The sequence below is a fragment of the Saccopteryx leptura genome, chromosome 7 (assembly GCF_036850995.1).
Source record: "Saccopteryx leptura isolate mSacLep1 chromosome 7, mSacLep1_pri_phased_curated, whole genome shotgun sequence".
NCBI lineage: Eukaryota > Metazoa > Chordata > Mammalia > Chiroptera > Emballonuridae > Saccopteryx > Saccopteryx leptura.
This window is the reverse complement of record NC_089509.1, coordinates 6,526,577-6,546,486: the sequence shown is the minus strand read 5'-3', so window position 1 is coordinate 6,546,486 and position 19,910 is coordinate 6,526,577.

Below are 19,910 nucleotides of genomic sequence, written 5' to 3'. Positions count from 1 at the left end.
TGACAGAATTTACATACCACCCTACATTGATTTTGGCTCTTCCTCCATTCCTGGAATCCTGAGAGTAACATACCTCTAGGCAAAGGAGGGGAGATAGACACTGAAAGATTTGTAAATGTCCTTGATTGTGTTACTGTAAAGCCAGTAATCAGGGCCAGGGCCACTATCACAGCAGCCCGGCCCATACAGGTTCACATTGGATTCGGACAGTCGGTAAAGAAACAGTGGAGCCAAAATCTGATGGGCCATAGTCTTTAATTCTAGCTTGCACCCGGCGGGCAAGTAAAAATACACACTGGGCTCCAAAACCCAGTCACATTCAGTGCTCACAAAGCCACTGACTTATCCGAGTTTCCTAGAATCAAAGGTTTCTAGCTCACCAGACTTATTCACCTCTGTTCCCCATTGTAAGGCCAGGAGCCGCCATCGTGGCCATTCACATGCAGGTTCCCATTGGATTCGGGCAGACGATAAAGAAATGGCGGAGTCAGAGGACGGGGGGCCATCCTATTTATTGGTGTCTCACCAAGACAGGCAAACCACAAAAGAAGACAAGGGAAAAGCAGAAAACCAGCTCTTCCCATGAAGGGCAAGGGATCAGGGAAGCCCCTGCAATTGTGATAGCAGGAACTGTGTGTCCAAGCTCCTGGTCTGTCCCACTTTATAGTGTAGAAAACCAAAATCCCTTAATCCAATATACAAACAAGGAAGTCTCTGATACAAAGTCACCCATCCAAGGCATAATTGGATTCCTCATGAGAGTGCACCACCCAGATAATACAATCATTCAAGGGTGTGGGGAAAAGCTTAGTCCCAAAACCAAACCCCAGGCTACAACGACCTGGCCTGCTTATAGCCTGTCCCCCACACCCAATATAAGTCACAAGCGAGCAAACATATATATCACATTTACAAACTTATTTGACCAACACCCATCTCCTTCCTTATCCCAGATACAAACTCTACACAAACTGGCATCTCACTCAGCACTACGCCATCTTGGCTGCTTCTCCTGGCCTCCTCCACGTGGCCTTTCTCTGCTCTCCTCTGCTCTCTCTTCTAATGATAATCTCAGGAACCAAGAGCCAAGTCCAGTTCTGCCCCCATTTTATAGTGTAGCTTCACAACCTTTAATCCAATATACAAAATAGGGAAGTCTCTAATACAAAGACACTTCTCTGAGGCATGATTGGATTGTACCGCCCCACATCAAAAAGGGTGGGAAAGGCTTAATCCCAAAACCAAGCCCCAGGCTACAACAATCCTGCCTGCCCCCAACACACATTAATATCACCTGGGCAGCAACATCTTTAACAAAGTGAGTGTTGGTCAAATAAGTTTGTAAATGTGATATATATGTTTGCTCGCTTGTGACTTATATTGGGTGTGGGGGACAGGCTGTAAGCAGGCCAGGTCGTTGTGGCCTGGGGTTTGGTTTTGGGACTGGGCTTTTCCCCACACCCTTGAATGATTGTATTATCTGGGTGGTGCACTCTCATGAGGAATCCAATTATGCCTTGGATGGGTGGCTTTGTGTCGGGGACTTCCTTGTTTGTATGTTGGATTAAGGGATTTTGGTTTTCTACACTATAAAGTGGGACAGACCAGGAGCTTGGACACACAGTTCCTGCTATCACAATTGCAGGGGCTTCCCTGATCCCTTGCCCTTCATGGGAAGAGCTGGTTTTCTGCTTTTCCCTTGTCTTCTTTTGTGGTTTGCCTGTCTTGGTGAGACACCAATAAATAGGATGGCCCCCCGTCCTCTGACTCCGCCATTTCTTTATCGTCTGCCCGAATCCAATGGGAACCTGCATGTGAATGGCCACGATGGCGGCTCCTGGCCTTACAACTGGCGTAGTTTCCGGCAGGATTCAGAGATTGGTATGGAGCCACCACCCTTGATGGGTGGGATAGAGTACTGGTTGCTGCTCTGGCTCCCCATGGCTGTCCTTTTAGGGGCCATGGGCTACATGTTTTTTACTCAAGAGGAAACTGCCCGAGGTCAAAAGCTTCAGTATGAATTGAAAATAGAACGGCAGAAAAGGCTGGAATTGGAGCGAGCACTGGAGAAGGAATTACGGGTTCGCGAGTTGCAGTTTACCCTGGAAGTTGAACGTGTTCACCGGCAGTTGTTGGAGAAACAACTGCGGATTCAAGAGCTCGAGTGTCAGCTTCTGGCCAAAAGCCAGCAGCCACAGGAGCCTAAACGGTCACCAAAGGAGCAGCAGCATCCGTGCCGGTGGATTGGCTTTGAGTCAGCGGGAGCAGGCGCTTGCGACTCCTCTTCTGAGGATGAGAAGGCTCAGGCTGAAGCTGCCATACGCACACTGAGAGCCCGACCAGTTGTCGCCAAGAAGGTAAAAACCCAGCAACAAAGAGTCCCTCAGGGGCAGCCACAGCCTCCAGCCCAGGTAATGGAACACTCTGTGGTCCGGCCCTATACCCAGGCAGAGCTAATGGAGTTGGGGGCACAATTTAGGCAGAAACCTACTGAATCCCTGGTAGCCTGGTTACTACGATTATGGGATATAGGGGTGGATGGCATCATGCTCTCCGGAACAGAGATGGAGAAATTGGCCGCCATTACCACACACTCTTCCTTGAGGCAGCGTCTTCAGAACTGCCATGGCAACCCAGGAGACCATACCCTATTAGAATGGGTGATGGCTGCCATTCGTATGGTCTGGCAGAATGCTGGAGAACTGCCGGGGGCAATGAGTCGGTGGCAGTGCTACAGTGAGTTAGTAAAGGTCCTTCGAGAACTAGGTATGAAGAATGCTGTTTTCAACCCTGGGTCTTGTGGGCCAGACGAGGAAGTGTTTACGGCCAAAATGAGGGAATTTGTCCTTGCTAGTGCCCCGTCAGCCCTTTTTGGGTCACTTGTGGCTATCTTGGGCCCCTATGTGGGGCAGCCCATCAATGCAGTTACACAGATGGTAGCAGATTTAGGAGAGCTGGAGGCCGCTCGGGATCATAAAGCAGTGAGGGCTGCTGCCTATGTTTCCCCCCCAACTAACAAGGGAAACGGGCCTGTAAAGGTTACCCGAACGCAGATGTGGGTAGACTTGATTGCGGCTGGAGCAGATAAGGGGAAATTGGATGGCCAGTCTAATAAAATTCTTTTGGAGCTTTGGCGGCAGCTTAAACCAGAACAGAAGTTCCAGCCACTGAGACGAAAGGCCCCAGCAGCTACCAATAAAACGTTTGGTGCGCGCACAGCTCGGTTACAAGATTATATGATAGAGACGGCCGAGGGAGAGGGGAACTCCCAAGACCCACTGTACCAGTTTGAATAGGAAAAAGGCCGAGGGACCCGTCTAACGGGGATGGGCGGGGACCGGAGGCCACATGTGGAACTGGCTATCCACTGGTCCCCTTCCAATGTACAACAGGTGTTGGCCTTGGTGGATACAGGTGCAGAATGTTCCCTTCTCTATGGAAACCCAGAGCGGTTTGCTGGGACCCCAGTGGCCATTGACGGTTATGGGGGCCAAACTGTTCAAGTGAAGCCAATAACTATTCCATTGGGGATAGGGAGACTGCCTCCTAAGCCATATAAGGTGTATGTATCTCCTATTCCTGAATATATTTTGGGGGTAGATGTCTTGCAAGGACTGTGGTTGGAAACTACAGCTGGGGAGTTCCGGTTGCGGATCAGGGTTGTGAAGGCAGTATTGCGGGGACATGCATCACATTCCCCTTTGCAATTACCCGTCCCTCGGCGTGTGACTAACACCAAGCAGTACCGCCTGCCAGGTGGTTATGAAGAAGTCACAGGGACAATCCTTGAACTAGAAAAGGTGGGGATCATCCGGCCAGCACACAGTCCTTACAACTCCCCAGTATGGCCTGTGCGCAAAGCAGATGGAACCTGGAGAATGACAGTAGATTACAGGGAACTTAATAAAGTTGTTCCCCCTTTGCACGCTGCTGTTCCTTCGATAGCTAACATGATGGATCGGCTAAGCCATGAGTTGGGGACATACCACTTTGTGGCAGACTTGGCCAATGCTTTTTTCTCTATTGATATAGCCGCAGAGAGTCAAGACCAATTTGCCTTCAGTTGGGAAGGGAGACAATGGACCTTTACAGTGTTACCCCAGGGCTATTTGCATAGCCCCACCTTGTGCCATGGGCTGGTGGCTGCTGACCTGGCTAAATGGAAACAGCCAGAGGTAGTCCGCATGTACCATTATATTGATGATATTATGCTAACTAGTGATTCTCTTTCAGAATTGGAGCAAGCAGTCCCTACCCTGCTATCCCATTTGAAAGCATGTGGCTGGGCAGTTAACAAGAACAAATTACAAGGACCTGGGTTATCTGTTAAATTCTTGGGAGTTGTCTGGTCGGGTAAGACAAAAGTTATCCCTGACGCAGTTATAGATAAGATTCAAGCCTACCCCATGCCCACTACGGTAAAACAGTTACAGGAATTCTTAGGTTTGTTGGGGTATTGGCGAGCATTTATACCGCATTTGGCTCAGTTACTACGCCCCTTGTACAACCTTATTCGAAAGGGGGTTCGCTGGGATTGGACTGAGCAGGCGCAAGGTTCATTTGCAGCTGCTAAGAGAGCTGTCAAGGTGGCACAGGCCTTGAATGTGTTTGATCCTGCCAGGCCCTGTGAGCTGCATGTTCATGTAACCTCGGAGGGGTTTGGATGGGGCTTGTGGCAGCGGACAGAGCGCCTATGGCAACCTATTGGATTTTGGTCCCAATTGTGGAAAGGTGCTGAAGTTCGTTACTCATTAGTAGAGAAGCAGCTGGCAGCTGTGTATGCTGCCCTCCTGGCAACTGAGAGTATTACAACCACAACACCAGTTACAGTCAAAACAACATACCCTATAGCTGGATGGGTGAGAGATTGGGCAACTAAACCACATAGTGGTATGGCCCAAATGTCTACCCTGGCCAAGTGGGGTGCCTATCTGCAACAACGCTGTGCTCTTAGCACCAGCCCATTGAGGGCAGAACTGCAGGAAGTCTTGGGTCCAGTCACCTATGCGACTTTAGAGTCAGGTGCAACTGGGGCTCAGGAGGCAGAACCTGAGGTCAGTCCCTACCAGGAGGGGCGGGTGCCCATCCCCGAAGATGCCTGGTATACTGATGGTTCCAGCAGGGGCCAACCTGCCAAATGGACGGCTATCGCCTTCCATCCGGCCACTGAGACTATTTGGATGGACACGGGTACAGGCCAAAGCAGCCAATGGGCAGAATTAAGAGCTGTTTGGCTAGTTGCCCATAATGAACCTTCACCTCTGGTGATATGTACTGACAGTTGGGCTGTCTATCGTGGACTGACCCTTTGGATTGCTACTTGGCACATTAACCAGTGGATGGTAATGCACCGTCCATTATGGGGTCAGGCCATGTGGCAGGACTTATGGGAAATAGGACACCAGAAGCAGGTGACAGTATATCATGTCACAGGGCATGCCCCTCTAGCCCATCCTGGGAATGATGAGGCAGATACGTTGGCAAGGGTGCGATGGTTGGAGACTGCACCTGCAGGTGATGTGGCACAGTGGCTCCACCGGCGCCTACTCCATGCAGGACAGAAAACTGTGGGCTACGGTTAAGGCTTGGAACTTGCCTGTGTCCTATGCAGAGGTACTTGCAGCCTGTGAGCAATGTGCAGTATGTTCCAAGGAACACCCTCGGAGACCACTGGTGTCACCTGGACAGATCCAGAGGGGTCATGTCCCACTGACACGATGGCAGATAGACATCATTGGACCCTTACCAAAGTCAGAAGGGTACCAGTATGCAGTCACTTGTGTAGATACTGCCACCGGGCTGCTTGCTGCTTACCCCGCTCGTAACCCTGACCAGAGGGCAGTCATACAGGCTCTGGACCGCCTGAGTGCTGCATACGGGCGACCGCTGGTACTTGAAAGTGACAATGGTACCCACTTCACTGGATCAACGGTGAGGCAATGGGCTCAAAGGCTGGGGGTGGACTGGAAGTACCATGTTCCCTACCACCCCCAGGCTGCTGGTATCATTGAGCGTTATAATGGACTCTTAAAGCAGGGACTGCGACAGGAGGGGGGCACCGGCTCTCTTACTGGATGGACACGCCGCTTATGCACAGTACTTCGGATTTTGAATGAGCGACCTCGACGGGGAAGCCCAGCTCCAGTAGAGGCCCTCCTGCATCGGACAGCTGCCCCTATTCAGTTGCAGATACGCACCAAGGACATTTTACTCAAGCCAGGTTTCGGACAGCAGGGCAACGTGCTCTTGCCTGCTCCAACAGCCCTTCTTAAAGGACAACGGCTTCAATGGACTTGGCCCTGGACTGTACAGGCCCCCCATCTGAGATGGGTGGCCTTGTTGGCACCATGGGGAAAGGGGTTAGAGGTGGACCTCCAGTTAACTCCTTGGGCAACCAGCACCTGGCCACCTAAGGTAGAAGTGTATTATCCCTTGAGTGCTCAAGGGGACAGCATTTTGAAGGGCACCTTTGTAATTTCTTTATGGCCAATAATGAGTTCCCCTATTTTACTACACATAGAACCAGCAGATGCTGGTGTATTGGCCAATAAGGTTTGGTATGCCCGCTCAGGGCGGCCTCTGGTGCCAGCTACGGTGCTGTCTGCAGACAAAACTCTGGCCTGTATTCTGCCAGAGGGAAAAGATTTGCCTCTCTTAGTGCCACTGACAGCTCTCTCATTTCGCCCATAGTTTTTGATCTGTTAATCCTATTGCTGTAGTTGGTACTATTTCTGTTTATGCAACGTATCCTACTCCTTGCACAGTGACCATCATGGAAGATGCCTGTGGTTTAGATTGTAAAGCGAGCAAAAGGGGTGGAATGTTGGTCAAATAAGTTTGTAAATGTGATATATATGTTTGCTCGCTTGTGACTTATATTGGGTGTGGGGGACAGGCTGTAAGCAGGCCAGGTCGTTGTGGCCTGGGGTTTGGTTTTGGGACTGGGCTTTTCCCCACACCCTTGACTGATTGTATGATCTGGGTGGTGCACTCTCATGAGGAATCCAATTATGCCTTGGATAAGTGACTTTGTATCGGAGACTTCCTTGTTTGTATATTGGATTAAGGGATTTTGGTTTTCTACACTATAAAGTGGGACAGACCGGGAGCTTGGACACACAGTTCCTGCTATCACAATTGCAGGGGCTTCCCTGATCCCTTGCCCTTCATGGGAAGAGCTGGTTTTCTGCTTTTCCCTTGTCTTCTTTTGTGGTTTGCCTGTCTTGGTGAGACACCAATAAATAGGATGGCCCCCCATCCTCTGACTCCGCCATTTCTTTATCGTCTGCCCGAATCCAATGGGAACCTGCATGTGAATGGCCACGATGGCGGCTCCTGGCCTTACAGTGAGCATAATACATTTTATCTGCCCAACAGTTACCTTAAAAGTTTTAATGTTTCTATAGATTCCCTAAACAAATGTTATAAGCTTGTGCCATGATATCATGCTCCCACCAGCCTGTATGTGATCAAAGGTATATAACCAGCCTCTGAGATATATTTGACATACATGATTTGGGACTGCAATGCCCCGTGTTAGTCATATGTGGCTGGCATATTAAATAAATCTCCTCCTTTAGTAAAACCCTTCAAAATTCATCTGGACTTGGTGTCTCTATGTAAACCTGTGGAGGTACGGTACTTGACAACATTTGTCGCCTGTAAGGCCAGGAGCCTCCATCGTGGCCATTCACATGCAGGTTCGCATTGGATTCGGACAGTCGGCAAAGAAACAGCGGAGCCAAAAACTGGTGGGCCATAGCCTTTAATCCTACCTTGCACCCGGCGGGCAAGTAAAAATACACTCTGGGCTCCAAAATCCAGTCACATTCAGTGCTCACAAAGCCACTGACTTATCCGAGTTTCCTAGAATCAAAGGTTTCTAGCTCACCAGCCTTCTTGTCCTCAGTTCCCCATCTCCTTATCCCAAATACAAACTCTGCACAAACTGGCATCTCACTCAGCACTCCGCCATCTTGGCTGCTTCTCCTGGCCTCCTCCACATGGCCTCCTTTAGCTGCTGGCTCTACTCTCTCCGCTCTCTCATGCTAACCTCAGGAACCAAGAGCCAAACTCCCGCTCCGTTCCCATTTTATAGTGTAGAAATCCAAACCCTTAATCCAATATACATAATAGGGAAGTCTCTTAATACAAAGTCACTTCTCTGAGGCATGATAGGATTGTACCACCCTACACCAAAAAGGGTAGGAAAGGCTTAATCCCAAAACCAAGCCCCAGGCTACAAGGATTCTGCCTGCCTTTAGCCCACCCCAACACACATTAATACCACCTGGGCAACGGCCTCCACGTGGGCAGCGGCACCATCTTTAACAAAGTGAGCATAATACATTTTATCCGCCCAACATCGCCCAACGTGGGGCTGTGGTATTTCGCATCACTGGGCAGAGACAACCTGAATCAGCTTGTCTCACCGGGTGACTGCCCGACCCCGCTGGAATTTCGAGGAGAGGAGCACCACCTGAGACGTTTTCAGGGCTCCCCATTTTCCTGTGGGTTCAGACAGTTCTTTGGCAGACGCCTCCCGGTTCCCAAATTCAACGATTTGAACAATTCAGCAGAGAAACCAAGGAGGTAGTGTTGGGCAAATAAAATGTATTATGCTCACTTTGTTAAAGTGGAGCTGCCCACGTGGAGGCCGTTGCCCAGGTGATATTAATGTGTTTGTAGCCTGGGGCTCGGTTTTGGGATTAAGCCTTTCCCACCAGTTTTGATGTGGGGTGGTACAATCCAATCATGCCTCAGAGAAGTGACTTTGTATTAGAGACTTCCCTATTTTTTATATTGGATTAAAGGTTGTGAAGCTACACTATAAAATGGGGGCAGAACGGGAGCTGGGGCTCTTGGTTCCTGAGATTATCATTAGAAGAGAGAGCAGAGGAGAGGAGAGCAGAGAAAGGCCACGTGGAGGAGGCCAGGAGAAGCAGCCAAGATGGCGTAGTGCTGAGTGAGATGCCAGTTTGTGTAGAGTTTGTATTTGGGATAAGGAAGGAGATGGGGAACAGAGATGAATAAATCTGGTGAGCTAGAAACCTTTGATTCTAGGAAACTCGGATAAGTCAGTGGCTTTGTGAGCACTGAATGTGACTGGGTTTTGGAGCCCAGTGTGTATTTTTACTTGCCCGCCGGGTGCAAGCTAGAATTAAAGAAGATGGCCTATCAGTTTTTGCTTCCATTGTTTCTTTACCCACTGTCCGAATCCAATGCGAACCTGCATGGGCCAGGTGGCTGCTGTGATAGTGGCTTTGGCCCTGGCTTCTGGCTCTACAGGTAGGTAAAGCAACTCTTGCTTTACTGAATTCTAGCTTTCCTCTGAATTCTTGCTTTTCTGTTCTGTTTGGGACTGGTCAATTTGGGCCATTGTGTAGAGGACTGGACACACTCTCACAGTGGGCTTTCCAAGACCGAGACATTGGTGGAGAGGATTTTGGTCCTGTCTTGGGCTCCTCTGGGAGACATCTGGTTGTACTCTGGAAGGATGGTTAGTGGGGATTAGGTCCTGCCTCAGACTCCCAGGGATATCTGCTTGTACTCTAGAAGGGCATTAGTGGGAACTGAGCTAGCCAGTTTAGTCAGTTCTGCCTAGGACTTTTAGAGACGTCTGTTTCTCTAGGGAGACAATTAGTGGGGGCTTCATCCTGCCCAGAACTTCCAGAGGTATCTAGTAGTGCTCTCATAGGGAGACATTAGTGGGGACATTTGTTCGTGCTCTAGGAAGGCATCAGTGGAGACTAAATTAGCCAGAATTAGTCTCACATCGCACTGCATCAGTGGAGACTGAGTTAACCAGGATTGATTGGTCTTACCTCGGACTTCCAGAGACACCTGTGTGTTTGTCAGATCTTGTTCTTTGCTTTTTATTGTTTCTGTCTGAAACCCCTTAGTGCAGGGGTCCCCAAACTACGGCCCGCGGGCCACATGTGGCCCCCTGAGGCCATTTATCTGGTCCCCGCTGCACTTCCGGAAGGGGCACCTCTTTCATTGGTGGTCAGTGAGAGGAGCATAGTTCTCATTGAAATACTGGTCAGTTTGTTGATTTAAATTTACTTGTTCTTTATTTTATAAAAGACCTTTTATTCAATTTTCAGAGAGGAGAGAGAGGGAAAGAAGGAGAGAGAGAGAGAAGGGGGAGGAGCAGGAAGCATCAACTCCCATATGTGCCTTGACCAAGTAAGGCTGGGGTTTCAAACCGGCAACCTCAGTGTTCCGAGTCTATGCTTTATCCCACTGCGCCACCACAGGTCAGGCCTGTTCTTTATTTTAAATATTGGATTTATTCCTGTTTTGTTTTTTTACTTTAAAATAAGATATGTGCAGTGTGCATAGGGATTTGTTCATAGTTTTTTTTATAGTCTGGCCCTCCAACGGTCTGAGGGACAGTGAACTGGCCCCCTGTGTAAAAAGTTTGGGGACCCCTGCCTTAGTGATTAGTGTATAAGTGGAAATCTCTGGTTCGAGTACCTGAGAGGCCACTAGGGGGAACCCTTTCCTTGTCTATTGAGCTGTGTGTTTAAACATGTAAGTAATCTGTATTTTCTTTTTGTTTTGCCAGAAAAATATCCGGTATAATTTTGATTGGAATAAGTAAAGCACACTCATTTAAATTTCTTGATTTATAATTTGTGTATGTAAAACCTTTTTTGAATTTTTAAATGTGTCTTGAATGCAAAAATTGGAAGTTTCTGGCTTAAAACCAAAGGACAGAGTAAAGGGAAATTTATAAACTGCGTATTAGGTTAGTGGCTACCTGCCGGAGCCCGCAAATTATAAAACCTAGCGAAATTCATAGAAGTATTAAAGATTCCTAAATGGTGAATTGTCTGTACTGTAGATTCTCTTTGTTCATCTGAGAAATCTCTCATGACATTTCATGGTTTGGACCCGTCTCTCTAGAGCCACTATATATCTTTTCTTGGATCCAAGACCTCTCTGGCTTCAGGGCACTCTGTCTGATTTCTCCCCTGAAGAAATTATTCTCTTCTGTTGGCTCCTTCCCCTTGTCTTGTGTAATAATTAATACCTCTATAGTCAAACATCCTTAATCTGAGTAATCAGAATGGCCCACCTTTGGGGTTGGATGGCCATTAGCCGGGACTTTTAACTCCTGGCTAGTAAGGGCAGTTTGGAACATCATTACTAAGGATCTGGGCCACCCAGATCAGTTTCCATACATTGATCAATGGCTAAATTTAACAATGAATCCACCACAGTGTTTAAAAGCGTCTTTGATACAGAGAGGGTGCCACATCTTCCTAGTTAGGCGAGATTTGATTCTGAAAGAGAATAAAAGAATAAAGTAACAGTAACAGCACTTCAAGAAATGAAACTCTTTTTAAGGACAAAGGGCCCCTAGGGGAGCAAAATAAAGGAGGGGAAGGAAGCAATTCAGGAAAAAGAACTAGGATTATGCTAAGAAAAAAAATCAATGCGCATATTGGAAAAAAAAAAGAGGGACATTGGAAAAATGTCCCATATTACAAGCAGCTAAGGGAAGTGTTTCTCCAGCCTCTGGGGGAAGGGCTGGCAAGTAAGTGGTTTGGGTGAGAGAAAAGTGGAAGGCAGGGCCGGGAAGTGCTGTGTGTGGAGCAGTGGGGGGAGGGCGCTAGAGTGAGGGTGAGGTGACTGGAGGAAGTCCCATTTGGAAAATACAGGGTAGGAACTTTGCTTTAAAAAAATCTTAGAAAAAATAAAGGGAAACAGGGCCAGGTTAAAAGGTTTAAAAATTAACAAACTACGGGTATGGACCTTGCTGGTTATCAGTTTCTTGAAATAAACTGCAACTCCAGATTGAGTAATGGAATCACTAATAACAGAATTATAGGGATGGGCTTATCAGAGACAGGCCCTCCAGCTGCCTCTCCCCTCCCCCTCCCTAGGACCTGGGGTCGCATGGGCCCTCCATGGGTTGGGGGTGGTGGCTTGTTGCCCTCCACTGGTGTAAAAATTATAAAAGGGAAAATAAGTGTAAAATGTACAAAACTAGCATTGGGAGAAGGGTTCCAACTCTCTCCCATGAAGCCGAGGAGGGTGTTGAGTCCCCTCCAAGCTTCCCCGACCCTTCCCCAGTTTCTTCGTTTGGCATGGTTGTTGTCTGACGTGGGAGGCATGGGATTGATTCATGGGGGAGACTGCTTTAGCCATAATAGTAAAAAATTGTAGCCTGACCTGTGGTGGCGCAGTGGATAAAGCGTTGACCTGGAATGCTGAGGTTGCTGGTTCAAAACCCTGGGCTTGCCCGGTCAAGGCACATATGGGGGTTAAAGCTTCCTGCTCCTCCCCCTTTCTCTCTCTCTCCTCTAAAATGAATAAATAAATAAAAATTAAAAAAAAATTGTACAAAAAATTTTTTCAGGGAATTGTGGGGAAATTAAAAACCTCATATAGGCTAAAAGCAGCCCACTGTTAGAAAAGTAAATTTATAAAATTTATGATTTTTTTTCCATATTTTTCTAAAGCTGGAAACAGGGAGGCAGTCAGACAGATTCCCGCATACACCCGACCAGGATCCACCCGGCATGCCCACCAGGAGGCGATACTCTGCCCAGCTGGGGCGTTGCTCTGTTGCAATCAGAGCCATTCTAGCGCCTGAGGCAGAGGGCACAAAGCCATCCCCAGTGCCTGGGCCAACTTTGCTCCAATGGAGCCTTGGCTGCGGGAGGGGAAGAGAGAGACAGAGAGGAAGGAGAGGGGGAGGGGTGGAGTAGCAGATGGGCGCTTCTGTGTGCCCTGGCAGGGAATAGAACCCGGGACTCCTGCATGCCAGGCCGACGCTCTACCACTGAGCTAACCGGCCAGGGCCCTAAAATTTATGATTTTTAATTTGCTGCTTTGGTTGTAAGAAATAACGTTAGACAGCTGCCGGGGGTGGTGGTGGTGAAAGTCGGCTTAGTTCTTGGAAATGCTGGCTGTGCAAGAAGAGACAGGCCCGCTGAATGCCTCTGCCTCTCCCCCCTTCCCTAAGAACCCTGGTTGGCAAACTGCTGCTCAAAAACAGCTCACGGACCACATGAGGCCTTTTGCCCCCTTGGGTGTAGCTCTCCAACGGAGTGCCATGTGTGGGCACTACCGTGGTAGGGAGTGTGCCTACCTATATAGTTTAAATTTAAAATTTGGCTCTCAAAAGAAATTTCAATTATTGTACTGTTAATATTTGGCTATACTGACTAATAAGTTTCCTGGCCACTAGGTTAAAGTTATATGCATTATTTCAAAAGTCTTTTGTTAATTCTCTTTATTTGCTATTTCATAGCCCTATAATATTGAAATCTTGGTTTAAATATTTAGGGAATATGTAATAATTGTTAATAATGTCTTTTAATGTAATGTTTAGTTATCATTTTGAAGCAGTATTGTTGTATTATTCAATGTTAGGTCACCAAAACCCAGAGTAACAGATATTACTATTGATGAGCTGAACAGTGAAATTACAGCATAAATAAAATGTGCTCAACAAATACTTAAAGGTCAATTACAAATAATAAAAAGTAAAGTCATATCCTGGAACTCCTGTAAACCTATTTTTATTATGCTTTTTACTTAAAAATTTCTTTTAAATGCTAATATACAGAGTTATTCTGCAGTGGAGAGACTCTAGAATCCTGCAGGAGATACCAAACCTGTTTTTCCTGCAAACTTCTACCCTCTTTTATTTGATCCAGCTAATAACGCCATTTTTGTCCTTTTCCCAATCAGCTCCAGATATATGGAAAAAGTTTATATAGGTAGATGTGGGCCCTCAAGCCCCTCAGCAAGATCTTCTGAGCATGGCTTTTAAGATCTATAATGACCAAGAGAGGAACAGAAAAAGCAAATAGAGCTCAAAAGAGATCAGGCAAAATACCAGCTCTTGGCATACGCCCTTAAAGGCTCCAACGACCTGAAAGGGCTTCATAGGACTGCATCAGGGCCCTTCTTCAAGAGTGGAAAAAAAGGTCATTGAGCTAAGGCCTGCCAGGCTTCTCAGCCCCCACTAGGGACATGCCTTTGCTGTGGTAAAAAGGGACACTGGAACGTAAGCTGCCCCTTTGCTCCTCTGAGGGTTCAGTCTCTTCCAGCCCTGCTCCAGCCAGCTGTGACCTGACCTTGCCCAGCCTGCTGGGACTTGCCACTGAAGGCTAAAGGTGCCCAGGGCCATCGGCCCCATCTCGCAACACTGTGGATGAGCCTACAGTATTTTTTCCAAGTAGCAGGTAAACTGATCTCATTTCTTTTTTTTTTTTTTTTTTTGTATTTTTCTGAAGTTGGAAACAGGGAGGCAGACAGACTCTCGCATGTGCCCGACCAGGATCCACCCGGCATGCCCACCAGGGGGCGATGCTCTGCCCATCTGGGGCATCACTCTGTTGCAACCAGAGTCATTCTAGTGCCTGAGGCAGAGGCCACAGAGCCATCCTCAGCGCCCCGGCCAACTTTGCTCCAATGGAGCCTCGGCTGCAGGAGGGGAAGAGAGAGACAGAGAGGAAGGAGAGGGGGAGGGGTGGAGAAGCAGATGGGTGCTTCTCCTGTGTGCCCTAGCTGGGAATCGAACCCGGGACTCTGCACACCAGGCTGATGCTCTACCACTGAGCCAACCGGCCAGGGCCTGATCTCGTTTCTTATGGACATGAGGGCCACTTACTATACCTAGCCTGAATGTTCGAGTTTTATTTATCCCGCGGAGATCTCTGTTGTGGGTATTGATAATCCTATTTTCTGCTGCCTTGTTTAATGTATAATGTCTCCTTTATTCCTCTTGTCTCAATGCCCCATGCCTATTTTAGGCTGGGACCTGCTCCTAATTTAGACAAATTTACCTCTGCCACCCACCATAGTATATCCCAAGGTTCTCTTCACCATGCCATGGTTGAGAGCCCCAGGGGAAACCCCCCTAGGTTCATCTCTCCAGTTTAAAAAAAACGAAAGCTCCATCTCCATACATGCTGCAGATGGCTTTTCCAGTCTACCTGAATCATTGCCAGCTAGAAGCAGTGGTCATTGGGACCTGGACTATAACTGCAAAGTGTGGAAATGTGACCACAACTCCAGTACCTTATAGACTTTTTCTGAATATATATGACTCCTATTTTTTGGGACAGTTCTCAGACGGAAATGGGATTAGGTTACATTTGCAAATAATATGAAACAATAATGGTGTCAACATGGAAGTAGTGAAATTACATTAACATGTTAAGAACATTTAAGATTGTTAGAATTTTATTTTAAATACTGTTATATTAGTTAAGACTTTGCTTAATAATCTGATATGCTTTAATCACTTCATTGTATTAGAACACTTGTTATAGTATTTGTTAGCATTAGCTGTTTTAATTTTGTTATTTATTTTATATTTTTCCAGTGTGCCTCAAAATTGGAACATGAGAATTATGCTATATAAAACCAGTGGGTTTTTAGGAACTCCACTAAAACCCTTGTTACTGAAGGTTTATTTGAAACCAATTAGAAAAAAATTTTGCCAACAGGAAAGGGATAATTTAAAAACCCAGACTTAGAATCTATTACAGAAGGCATAATATCTAAATGTTTAATTTATATCCAAATAAATACTAAGCAAAATAGGGAAATTGTTATAAAAGTGAATTAGTTTTATGTAAGTTACAGAAGGTCTGTACAGTTTATAAAAAATTAATCAGTAACATTTGTTTCTTTAATGAACTATATTGCTATTAATGCTGTCTGTTAAATATCTGTTCCATGTTATAAGCTAATATTCCTACTCAACAGCCTCATGCTCTACTGTTAAATTAAGTCAAGGATTTGACTTAGGATATAAAACCAGTGGGGAATGTGGTTAGGTACCTAAAAGCTGCAAAATTAATATCGATATTTTAGGAGGAAAGGTCAGGCTTTCCTGTCCTGTCCTTTCCTTGGGGAGGGGAGGGAGAAGAACGTAGAAGCTTCCTGATTTACAAGGACAATGGGTCATTTAGTTTTAACTATAGAATAAGGATTGTCTGAGGAACTTCTTTTCTCTTACAATAAGAGACAGAATTTACATACCACCCTACATTGATTTTGGCTCTTCCTCCATTCCTGGAATCCTGAGAGTAACATACCTCTAGGCAAAGGAGGGGAGATAGACACTGAAAGATTTCAAAATGTCCTTGATTATGTTACCTTAAAAGTTTTAATGTTTCTATGGATTCCCTAAACAAATGTTATAAGCTTGTGCCATGATGTCATGCTCCCCCCAGCCTGTATGTGATCAAAGGGTATATAACCAGCCTCTGAGATATATTTGACATGCATGATTTGGGACTGCAATGCCCCGTGTTAGTCGTACATGGCCAGCATATTAAATAAATCTCCTCCTTTAGTAAAACCCTTCAAAATTCATCTGGACTTGGTGTCTCTACATAAACCCACAGAAATGAGGTACGGGTACTTTACAACACCAACTTCACAGAAATATTAGAAGATAAAATATGATCCTTCACATAAAGTTTTAGAATGTCTTGTACAAAGCAAACAATAAATTATCATTTAGTTGATATAAGTAATCGTTTTTAATTTATTTGGAGACTGTATCCAACATATACAGATATACACATTTGTATTTGTTGAGTAAATGTATGGAAGAATGCTGCAAGGACAAATAAATTTTTAAAGTACTTTTGTCAAGAAAGTGGAGTTAGGGGAAGGAGGTATTAGTTGGGTGTAAGAGAAATTTCCTAATATACACTATGGACCCTAAGAAAGAAGATACCTAATAAAAAGGTCTTTTAGTGGCTAACTGGGCTCAAATTAAATACACAAAAACAAAAAACAATAACAAAAATCAGAGCCTAGCAGCCATATTCTACATAGGGGCCTCTCAGCCAAATTGCACTTCAAGGAGACAACTAAGCTGAACTCAACTACTTGCCTCCTATACTGAACTGCCTTCCTGCAGTGCCTGTTGCTGATATTGGAGTCAGCCCTTATAAAGGAATCCTGTTTCAACTAATAGGACTGAGGCTTCCCCTCATCCAGTTGGAGCTGTGCTATATCCCCATCAGTTTCTTCACTGACCAATCAGAATGGCATCATTTGGACCAATCAGGGCAGTCCATTTTGAACCAACCAATAAGATTTTGGAAGCCACTGTGGAAAACAGTATGGAGATTTTTCAAAAAATTAAAAATCGAACTGCCTTTTTTTTTTTTTTTTTGTATTTTTCTGAAGTTGGAAATGGGGAGGCAGTCAGACAGACTCCCGCATGTGCCCGACTGGGATCTACCTGGCATGCCCACCAGGGGGCGATGCTCTGCCCATTGGGGGCGTCACTCTGTTGCAACCAGAGCCATTCTAGCGCCTGAGGCAGAGGTCACAGAGCCATCCTCAGCGCCCAGGCCAACTTTGCTCCAATGGAGCCTTGGCTGCGGGAGGGGAAGGGAGAGATAGAAAGGAGAGGGGGAAGGGTGGAGAAGCAGATGGGCACTTCTCCTGTGTGCCCTGGCCGGGAATCGAACCCAGGACTCCTGCATGCCAGGCCAACACTCTACCACTGAGCCAACAGGCCAGGGCCTCGAACTGCCTTTTGACACAGCTATCCCACTTTTAGGCATATACCCCAAGAACACCATAGTACTGTTTCAAAAGAAGAAATGTACCCCCACGTTTATGGCAGCATTGTTCACAATAGTGAAGATCTGGAAACAGCCCAAGTGTCCGTCAGTGGATGAGTGGATTAAAAAGCTTTGGTATGCCCTGGCCGGTTGGCTCAGCGATAGAGTGTCGGCCTGGCGTGCAGAAGTCCCGGGGTTCGATTCCCGGCCAGGGCACACAGGAGAAGCACCCATCTGCTTCTCCACCCCTCCCTCTCTCCTTCCTCTCTGTCTCTCTCTTCCCCTCCCGCAGCCAAGGCTCCATTGGAGCAAAGATGGCCCAGGCGCTGGGGATGGCTCCTCAGCCTCTGCCCCAGGCGCTAGAGTGGCTCTGGTCGCAACAGAGCGAAGCCCCAGAGGGGCAGAGCATTGCCCCCTGGTGGGCAGAGCGTCGCCCCCTGGTGGGCGTGCCGGGTGGATCCCGGTCGGGCGCATTCGGGAGTCTGTCTGACTGTCTCTCCCCGTTTCCAGCTTCAGAAAAATACAGAAAAAAAAATTTAAAAAAGAAAAAATCTTTGGTACATATACACTATAGAGTACTACTCAGCCGTAAGAAATGATGACATCAGATCGTTTACAACAGTGGTCCCCAACCCCCGGGCCATGGACCTGTACTGGTCCATGGGCCATTTGGTACCAGTCCACAGAGAACAAATAAATAACTTACATTATTTCTGTTTTATTTATATTTAAGTCTGAATGATGTTTTATTTTTAAAAAATGACCAGATTCCCTCTGTTACATCCATCTAAGACTCACTCTTGACGCTTGTCTCGGTCACGTGATACATTTATCCATCCCACCCTAAAGATCAGTCCGTGAAAATATTTTCTGACATTGAACCAGTCCATGGCCCAAAAGAGGTTGGGGACCACTGATCTGCAACAACATGGATGGACCTTGATAACATTATACTGAGCGAAATAAGTAAATCAGAAAAAACTAAGAACTATATGATCCCATACATAGGTGGGACATAAAAATAAGACTCAGAGATATGGACAAGAGTGTGGTGGTTACGGGGTGGAGGGAGGAGAGGGAGGGGGTTGGCAGAGGGGAGGGGAACTAAGAAAACCAGATAGAAGGTGATGGAAGACAATTGGACTTTGAGTGATGGGACTGCAGCATAATCAAATGTCAAAATAACCTGGAGATGTTTTCTCTGAACATATGTACCCTGATTTATCAATTTCATCCCATTAAAATTAATTTACAAAAAAAAGGTATGTCTACTTCTAAATATATATATATATATATATATATATATATATATATATATATATATATATATAAAAGATTTTGGAGCCCTTATTTGCATGAGGACAAACTAATCAGGAACCAAGGGTGGGAAACTTCTGTCTATATGGCAGCTCCTCTATGGCTTTGGAAAAGCAATCTCCCTATCCATGAAGATTGTGTTTCCCCAGCTGTGCTTTCCTCAGTGCAGGGAGGAGCCAGCACCCCCTCACAGCTATTGAGGATCATGATTGGCTTTTTTTTTTTTGCAGTTGAATAAAGTTTCCTTCTTCACCACACACCAAGTTAAGGTTTCCTGTTGGCATTGAATTGGTGCCAATGACCATGACAACATTAATGAGGTCATATAATTAAAAAGTAAGTAATACATAGGGAGGGGGCGTTAAATGAGCACAGGGATAAAATTATTGCTCTTACTTGGTCCCACACACATTTTGTTCCTCTATACATATATATAAATACTAGCTCATTGTTGTCTTTCTCGTTCCTAGACAAAGACAACTGCAAGCTCTAAGTTCCCGTGTCTTTAGTGCTATCTCAAGGGTCGGGAACCTATGGCTCGCAAGCCAGATTTGGCTCTTCTGATGGCTGCATTTGGCTCACAGACAAATCGTTAATAAAAGAAATAATAACATTAAAAATATAAAACATTCTCATGTATTACAATCCATTCATTTCCTACCGCTCCTCATGGTTATGGGTGGCTGGAGCCAATCACAGCTGTCCTCCGGGACAACTCCAAATTTTTATTGGATAATGCGTACAGTACACAGGTCATTGTATGGCTCTCACGGAATTATATTTTAAAATATGTGGCGTTCAAGGCTCTCTCAGCCATAAAGGTTCCTGACCCCTGTGCTACATCATACCCAGCCACTCAAATGCTAAATACCTCTTAAATGAACGTCACCTCCGAGCCACACCCTCCCTTCCCTCGGTTTTCAGCTGCCCTGAGGGCCCCTTCCCGGGCTGGTTCCCCCCCAGCTTGTTGGAAGATCCTGGGACGAAAGCCCGCCCACTCCCCCGGCTGGTCCTCTGAGTGCGCTCCTCCGC